The sequence below is a fragment of the Crocuta crocuta genome, unplaced genomic scaffold, assembly GCF_008692635.1.
Source record: "Crocuta crocuta isolate KB4526 unplaced genomic scaffold, BGI_CrCroc_1.0 scaffold86, whole genome shotgun sequence".
Lineage (NCBI taxonomy): Eukaryota > Metazoa > Chordata > Mammalia > Carnivora > Hyaenidae > Crocuta > Crocuta crocuta.
In genome coordinates this window covers 142,131-151,924 of record NW_027530972.1, presented here as the reverse complement: position 1 = coordinate 151,924, position 9,794 = coordinate 142,131, and positions in this window count along the sequence as shown.

Here is a 9,794-nt window from a genome sequence, read left to right as displayed (position 1 = left end):
TAATACAAATTTTGGAGATTTGATTTTTATACTTGATCTCAAATGTTAAATCTTTATAAAAAGAGATGTGACTAATCATGTGTAGACAAATCAAAAAGTTGACTGTGAGAGCTAAAGTGTTTGGGATGATCTAAAAGTCTAATCCAGGTGAACTTGGCAAATCTCATAAAGGTAAGACTAAAAAGTGGGGTTCAGCAAGTGAACCCTAATATTACTATATCTTGTAGCTTACACTAGTAATTCTTAATTTTTTTCTTCCTTAGGATTTCTAAAGGACTTATCTCATTCTTGTGACAATATATTTACTAGATATTCTATTTGAGATTAAAAAAGATCTTTCACATATTGGAATACTTTTTGTGGCAAATCACCTACAAGGGAGGAAAAAGAATTTATCCTTTTACTCTAGGTTCTTGGCTGAGACCCCTGTAATAAAAGACAAATTAACAGGAGAAAAACAAACAGGAGAGTAATACCATGCATACCTCCGTATAAAAATGGGAGAGTTGCAGGAAAACTGAGTAACTCCCCCAAATCATCCAAGTCACCACCTTAAATACCATCTCCAAGTAAAAACAAAATATATTGAGAGCTGGAGGAGCCAGTTATGGGAAAGTATCACAAAAAGCACAATAGGCAAGTGAATGGCTGTTATGCAGATTTAAGTGGCTGAGTTCTTCATTCATAAATTTCTAGAGATTTAGTCACTTAAATAGTCTGGTACATAGAGGAAGATTTATAAGTGGAGATTTCCATTATAAATTTAAATTTCCTTAACAAAAGACAACTTACTCTATTTCCAGAGATTCTCCTGTGTCTTCAACTTCTCAAAAGTAATCAACCCAAAATAATACTTATGCCAAAAAGGCGTATTTGAAGGTGGTGTATTGTGCTCTCCTTTACATCCAGGTCAAACTGATTTAAATAATAATGCCTATGTACTTGAAGATTCCAGTGTAGCTTTAGTTAAAGATTGATCTTGCAGCTGTATCAAGTCCCAAAGGACCCTATTGCTTTTAGTATCTCTGCTATCTTCTTTGGTATAGTTTGCCATCACAAGACTTGCTCTCCTTACAATCCCAGAATGACTGTCAACAGCACCCAGACATACATTCCTCCTTTGTCATATCCAGCAGGAAAAAAAAGAAAGTGAGTATCTTTTCCCCAGTATTCCCAGAAAAACTGAGATTCACTCTAATTACATTGACTTCATTTAGATTTTCACTGTTGAAGCAATCTGTGTGGCTAGGGGGAAGGATTGAGCTTATTGGTTTCATATTTAGCGTTTCTTTCTAAAAGTATCAAACTCAAATGCCTGTATAGACCAGGAAATGGATGTAAATGAAAATAAGGGACTGATAAAGATTCTAGTAAATTGGAGAGTCCATGTCCTATACAAAGGGCTCAGGTTCTACTCAGATTCAGGCAAATGATGCCATGTTAGGAGAAACAAGTATTGGTACATATTTTGGTTTGTCTAGATATTTATGTAAAGTTCAGTGACTTGTTCACATTGATATCTAGTTCCAAACTTTATGTAAACTATGCCACAGGCCTACGAAAAGCATATGTGGGCTAAATCAAGATTCAGGATTTAAATCTCTGCCCTCAGGAGTAGAATGCAAACGAGGCACCTGGGTGGCTCAGTCGGTTAAGCGTTGGACTTCAGCTCAGGTCATGATCTCGCAGTTCGTGGGTTCAAGCCTCGAGTTGGGGTCTGTGTGGACAGCTAGTTCAGAGCCTGAAGCCTGTCTTTGGATTCTGTGTCTCCCTCTCTCTCCGACCCTCCCCTGCTCATGCTGTCTCTATCTCTCTCTCTCAAAAATAAATAAAAAACATTAAAAAAAAATTTTTTAAAGAATAGAATGCAAAGATCGGATGGTGCAAGGATTTTGGACAAATGGATGAGTTCCTTTCTCATTGTTCATTAATTATTTGGCATTTTTGTTTTCTATTTTAGTCTTTGAGAGCTTGCTTAATTGTGGTCCTTCCCTAAGGGACAGGTCCTATCTTAATGCAATAACTAAATTAAATTTCAAAACATACAAGGGTAAGAATTAAACCCAGGAAGTAACAAAATCATTAAAGTCATTGCTATCTTTCCAGGGTCATGAAAGCCAGCTGAGTAGCTCTCCCAGGATTACTGTATTACTTATACCTTTCCATTTGGTTTATAACGTCTTTCCTTAAAAACAAAACAAAACAAAACAACTTTACCATGAAAGATTCCCAATAAAATTTCACAATGTACTATTTTTGATATACAGATGTTCCTCACCTTATGATGGGGTTATGTCTCAATAAACCCATCCTAAATTAAAAATATTGTAAGTAGAAAATGGCATTTAATATACCTAACTTACCCAACATTGTAGCTTAGCCTAGCCTACCTTAAAAGTGCTCAGAACACTTACATAGCCTACAGTGGGGCAAAATTATCTAACACAAAGCCTATTTTATAAATAAAATGTTATAAAATGTTGACTGTATCATATAATTTATTAAATACTGTACTGAATGTCAGAAACAGAATGGCTGTAAGGGTACAGAATGGTTGTAAGTATATTCATTCTGTACTCTCACCATCATGTGGCTGATTGGGAGCTGTGGCTCACTGCCACTGGCCAGAATCAGAAGAGAATATTTTACCTCTTTTCTGATTTTCTGAGTCTGGGAAAAGATGAATGAAGACTCAAAACTCAAAATACAATTTCTACTGAATACGTATTGCTTTTGCAGCATTGTAAAGTCAAAAAGTTATACTTCAAACCATTGTAAGTTGGATATTGTCTGTTGTATGTGTAGGAGAAGAAAATAATTTTCCTTCTACGCTTCTAGGTTCTTGGTTGAGACCCCATGCCCCTGTTGGGAAAATAAGTAAAGTTCTGCACCATAAGATGTTCAACAGGACTAAAACAAGCTCTTGTTCCTAGCTTAGAAACTCCTCTTCCGGGTTCTTCTTGCCTTGTTTGCCGCTTGCCTGTGAAAACCGCCATCAATATGGAAGCTGACACTATAAATCACCCTTCCCACCAGCATTTGGGGCTCAGACCTCTGGAAAATGATCTCCTCTGAGCCTACCAGTGTAAAATAAACATCCTGCCTTCCAAGATCTCTGAGTGCCACTTTGTTCTTCTGTCAAGTGATCCAAACCAGGTTCCATAACATTTGGTTCCCTTACTGGGAAACCCAACCAGGGTGGCCCATTGTTGCCACCACTTTGGGAAAACAGTGAGGCGGTGACTTGAACAAGGAATTGCAAAAGAGAAGATAGATGCGTCCTGCCTGGATTTTGGCAGTCTCCTGCTTGGTCCCCTCAGCCAGCCCCACTCCACTATTCCTGCCGGACTTGAGGAGACTTGGCAAGTGAGGACCTGGAAACAACGTCAGAAACCGGTAAGGCCTGGGTCTTAAATCTGTCCTGTACTGCCCACCCATTGTGGTGGAAGGGAGAGCTGATCACTCTCCGGAGACCTCAGTGGTCTCGCTGACAGGAAACCTGCAGAAGCCCTACCGGCCCACCCATAGTGGTGGAAAGAGGACCTGATCTCTCCCAAAAGACTTCAGAGTTCTCTCTGTTACAAGTCTGTCTGGCCCGCCCATAATGGTGGAAGGGGGAGCTGATCACTCCCCGGAGACCCCAGTGGTCTCATCTGTAGAAATTCTATGGGAGGGAATGTAATAACCTCTGGTGTGTATGTGAGTGTGAATGTGTGACTCGGTCTGGCTTGCCTGCCGGGTTCGATTTTGTGGCTCCAAGGGTGAGCACCTTTAAGGTCCCCAAAAGCCTATGGAGTCTGAGTGGGCCCATCTGCGATTCCATGGTGAATGGCATACAGTCTATGGCGGCATCAGAATAGTGTCCAATTGTAAGTCACAAAGCTGAGACCACTACAGCTAAGCATCACCTAAGTTCCTTCAGGACATGGCCAGATAGGCATCTGACTGGTCTCCTCATTTAGAAGGGGCACCTCTACCCCTTTGTCTGTCTTTGTGACACCGCCTCACAGGAACATTAATGGGTTGGGGCTGTGCAAAGAAGGGATTCTCAGGCAACTATGGGATGAAAATGACACCCAGGAAGCTAAGGACCTTTTGTGAACTAGAATAGCTCATTTTCAATGTAGGATGGCCCCCAGAAGGGACATCAGATGCCCAAGTGGTACAGAAGGTATGGCTAATAGTCACTGGGAACCCAGGTCACCCTGACCCACTTCCATATATTGACTCCTGGTTTGAAATTGCCTGAAATCCCCCACCTTGGGTGCAATTCATCCATAACAAGCAGTCAGGCAAAGGTTTTAGCCACCTCACCCGGACTCACCCTGAGAATCAAAGAAGCAGCCCACCACTCCCCCAGTATTTGTGGGGCATCCATAGGGAGACCTGCCTTTCCACCATCTTATGACTCACCAGGCCCCCTTCCCCCCTGCTCCAGGGTCTGAAACTCCTCCGCCATCTGTCTCTCCTCCATCCTCGAACCTGGAGAATCCTCTCTCACCACAACCAACAGCCAGACTGCACCCCAGACCCAGACCTGGTGCCCTCCAAATGCCAGTAAGGGAGACAAGAGAACCTGAAAGACAGAATGAGGATGGAACAGTCCAGCCTGGCCGTTCCATAATGTATTATCAGCCATTCTCTACAACTAACCTCCTTAATTGGAAACACAATGCTCCATCATACTCTGAAAAGCCACAAGCAATGGTAGACTTGATGGAGTCCCTCTTCCAGACCCACCAATGAACTTGGGAAGTTTGCCAACAGTTACTTCATACCCTGTTTAATACAGAAGTGAAAAGGAAGATAATGAGGGAAACAGGATAGTACCTAGAAGACCATGTGCCACTGGGGATTAATGACCCTGCTGCCTGGGCTCGAACTGCTGCACCTGAAGAATGCCCAACATAGACTTCAGCACAGAAGGACAGACTCACATCCATCAGTACCAAGAGGCTTTCCTTTGGGGAATTCGAGCGGGAGCCAAAAAAACCCATGAACATGACTAAAATATCATTAGTCACTCAACAACCTGGGGAGTCTCCTGGAGACTACTATGAAAGACTATGTGAGGCATACCAGGTATATACCCCATTTGACCCTGAGGCACTAGAATGTCAACAAATGGTATATACCTCCTTTGTGGCCCAGGCTGCCCCAGACATCAAGAGAAAACTCCAAAAGCTAGATGGCTTTGCCGGGATGAATATCACTCAATTGATAGAGGTTGCCAATAAAGTTTTCAAGAACAGGGAAGTCAGCTGAGAGGGAAGCTGAAAAAGGATTAAAGAAGAGGGCCACCCTTCTCACAGCAGCACTGAAAGAAAAGGATAATGCAAAGATGGGGAAGCTTCAACCATCAAAGGGGGGAAAGCCCAGAGCCCCCTTAGCAAAAGACCAATGTGCCTACTGCAAGGAAAAGTGACACTGGAAGAATGAGTGCCAGAATTGGAAGGGGCCCCCCCCCCAAACCCAGGTGATATTGGGAGGAACTTCGAGAAGGGGACCTTATTGGTCTGGCTGAGATAGAATCAGGCTGAAGGAGATGCTAACTCTTTCTGTTCCTCTGCCTAATAGATGTGAGGTCTTCTCCCTCATTCATTTCCCAGGTTAACAGCTATTATTGGAGCCAACTGTGGTTAGTCTACCTCTGGACAGGGACTTTAAGGAATATTCCCAAGCAGTTGCTGAAACTTCATTTCATTTGGCGGAAATTCCCAGTCTTCTCTGGCCTAATGTGGACTCCATATTTCCACTTTGTTGGAAAAAAAACATGGCCTCTGCTCCTCTGTCTGAGCTAAGATGTTGAATCGGGTTTTCCTTCTCTGCCTCCTGCTGTCACCTTGCCTCTTCTGCTTTCCCGTCCCCCTCCTGTTTCTGCACCAACTTGGGTGTGGTCTACATAACTGGTTCTTTTACCATCCTCAGTACCTTGGGCACTTTGGCTCCTCCTCCCACACATTGGCTCCTCCTCCCACGCTTGAGGACAAGGAGCAAAGTGCACCCCTATAGACATCTAGGTCTTTTCCAGGCAATGCATGATTACTGAACATAGGTTTGGGTTTTGAACTTCTTTGCAGAGAAACTAAGGCTATTTGGACCCACGGGAAAACATGCTTTGTGCTTAATTAGTTCATGAATTTACCATCTAAATAATTCTGGTGTAAACACCTCTTAGTTGGTTACTAAGTCCTCAATTGGAGACTGAGGTTTCCTAAGAGTTAAAATTCTGCTAAGTGTACTTAAGATTGGTGGAAAATAGGGAAACCAACCCTGTATGTAGGAAAGTGGGAGATATGTTATAAAGATATAAGGAATGGAAATACATTTTTGTTGAGGGTAAAAGAAAGTAATTTTGTGCTAAATGAGACTGGGTGTTTGGAGAGAAATGGCTTTGGGACAAAGTTTGAAGGCAAAGGAGAGTTGTAGAAGGTTCGTGAAGGGAAATCTTTGGAAAGGAATTTTATGTGTGCTCAGGTTGGACTAAGGTTGAGATGAATGAAATTTTAAAAGTACACTGGTATCAGCTTGAAACTCCCCTTTTCTCTCTGTTCAAATGACAAAGTTTTCTTGGATTGTTGATCTGCTCTTGATAAGACAATGTAAACAAAGGTTTTCTCTTTTGTCTTCCAAGAAAATCAAAGCTTTAGGTTTGATCTTTATCAGGTCTTTGATTGCTTAGTTAAAACTTAACAATGCTAAAGGAGCTAGGTTTTGCTAACAACTATATAATGCTATACATTCGCTTTTAGGATCTTTTATTGCCACTTTGGTTGAATAAATAAAGTTTTAAGATGTGCAATAATCTGTAATCCTATTTAGGATATGCTTTATAACTTCCTAAGGTTTTAACAAACTTTCCAGGATTTAAATGGTAAAAGAAGTCTTTTGACCAATTAGTCCCTTTTATTTGGGATGTTAAGTTACTTGGAAAAGCACTGTCATACAATGTTAAACTTTAGGTTGTATTGCACGGGTAAATGCTGTAACTGCCCAAATATATATGCAATTCCTAAAGTTTTAATGTTTGGTATTAGGCCATCACTTAATATTCTGATTACTTGAAGTGTTATGTGTCACAGAATAGCTGAATTTATTTGTCAATTGCATCAAAATGAACTCTTATCAGATCTTTAACAATATCCATTTCTGAGATTTTTTGTCATTTACAATTGTTCTTATTCTCTCACAAAATGTGCTTCTTCTTAAAAAGATTTATAAAAAGGACTTTTGGGACAACTACAGGTATTTGACATCTTTAAGATTAATACTAAAATGAGTAAGAATTTCCAGAGCTAAAGAACTGCATTCTAACTGAACAAAAATTAGGAACATGGGAATAATGAATTGAGGAATATTATACTTTTGTGACTGTGGTTGGAAATATTGCTGGTTCTCTAATGTTTGCTTATCTAGATTAAGAAAACGATCTCTGAAGATATCTATCATATACAGAAATGTCATTAAGTATTTATTTGCAAACTGAAGCATTTATCTTTTCTCTCTACCTAAACCCTCTGAAATTCAAAAATCCCAATGACTATTCTTTCTCGCACGACAATTACAAGTATTTGCATAAGTTCGATAAGAATATGTTCATCTTCTAACAGGTCATCACTGGAAATACTGGTTATTTTACCAGACTTTGACTGGAATGTCATACTTGANTTATTTTTTTAATCAAAAACATTTATATATTTATTTATTTTTTCCCTTCATAGTTTATTCTCCAGTTGGTTTCCAGATAATACCCAGTGTTCATCCCAACAAGTGCCCTCCTCCATTACTATCACCCTCCTTCCCCTCTCCACCACCTGCATCAGCCCTCAGTTTATTCCCAGCATTCAAGAGTTTCTCGGGGTACCTGGGTGTANTACACATGGTGAGATTTCATTCTTTCTCATTGCCATGTAGTATTCCATTGTATAGATAAACCACATCTTCCTGATCCATTCATCAGTTGTTGGACACTTAGGTTCTTTCCATGTTTTGGCTATTGTTGAGAGTGTTGCTATGAACATTGGGGTATATGTTCCCTTATGCATCAGCACTCCTGTATCACCTGGGTATATCCTAGCAGTGCATTGCTGGGTCATAGGAGAGTTCTATTGCTTCCTCAAAATTAAAAATAGAACCAGAGTTCTATTGTTAATGTTCTGAGGGAAACAGCCACATTTGTTTTCCAGAGGGGCTGAACCAGTTTACATTCCCGCCAACAGTATAGGAGGGTGCCCGTTTCTCCACATCCTCGCCAGCATCTAGAGTTCTTTGATTTGCTCATTTTGCCACTCTGACTGGCATGAGGTGGTATCTCAGTGTGGTTTTGATTTGTATTTCCCTGATGAGGAGGGATGCTGAGCTTCGTTTCATGTGTCTGTTGGCCATCCGGATGTCCGCTTTAGAAAAGTGTCTGTTCATGTCTTCGGCCCATTTCTTCTTTGGATTACTTGTTTTTCAGGTGTGAAGCTTGGTGAGTTCTTTATAGATTTTGGATACTAGGCCTTGATCTGATATGTCATTCGCAACTATCGTTTCCCATTTTGTCAGTTGCCTATTAGTTTTATTGATTGTTTCTTTTTGCCCTGCAGAACCTTTTAATCTTGATGAGGTCCCCAATAGTTCATTTTTGCTCTTGATTCTCTTGCCTTTGGGTATGTGTCAAGTAAGAACTTGCTGCGGTTGAGGTCAAGGAGGATGTTTCTTGCTTTCTCCTCTAGGGTTTTGATGACTTCCTGTCCCACATTCAGGTCCTTTATCCATTTTGAGTTTATTTTTGCATATGTTGTGAGAAAGTGATCTAGTTTCATTCTTCTGCATGTTGTTGTCCAGTTCTCCCAGCACCATCTTTAAAGAGGCTATCTTTTCTCCATTGGATACTCATTCCTACTTTGTCAAAAATTAGTTGGATGTACATTTTTGGGTCCAATTCTGAGTTCTCTATTGTATTCCACTGGTCTATGTGTCTGTTTTTGTGCCATTACCGTACTGTCTTGATAATGACAGCTTTGTAGTAGAGGCTAAAGTCCGGGATGGTGATACCTCCCATTTTGGTTTTCTTCTTCAATATTACTTTGGCTACTCAGGATCTTTGTGGTTCCATACAAATTTTAGGAATGTTTGTTCTAGTTTTGAGAAGAATGCTGGTGCAACTTTGATTGGGATTGCATTGAATGTGGGGATTGCTTTGGGTGGTAATGACATTTTAACTGTATTTATTCTTCCTATCCATGAGCATGGAATGTTTTTCCATTTCTTTGTGTCTTCAATTTCCTTCATAAGTTTTCTATAATTTTCATCATACAGATCTCTTATATCTTTGGTTAGGTTTATTCCTAGGTACTTTATGGTTATTTGTGCAATAGTGAATGGCATAAGTTTCTTGATTTCTATTACTGTTGCTTCATAATTGGTGTATAAAAATGCAACCCATTTCTGTACGTTGATTATGTACCCTACGACTTTCCTGAATTCTTGAATCAGTTCTAGTAGGCTTCTGGTGGAGTCTGTCGAGTTTTCCATTTAGAGTATCATGTCATCTGCGAAGAGTGAAAGTTTGACTTCCTCTTTGCCAATTCTGATGCCTTTGATTTCCTTTTGGTGTCTGATAGCTGATGCTAGGACTTCCAGCACTATGTTAAACAACAGTGGTGAGAATGGACATCCCTGTCATGTTCCTGATCTCAGGGGGAAAGCTCTCAGTTTTTCCCCATTGAAGATGATGTTAGCTGAGGGCTTCTCATAGATGGCTTTTATGATGTTTAAGGAAGTTCGTTCTATCGCAACTTTCTCTAGGG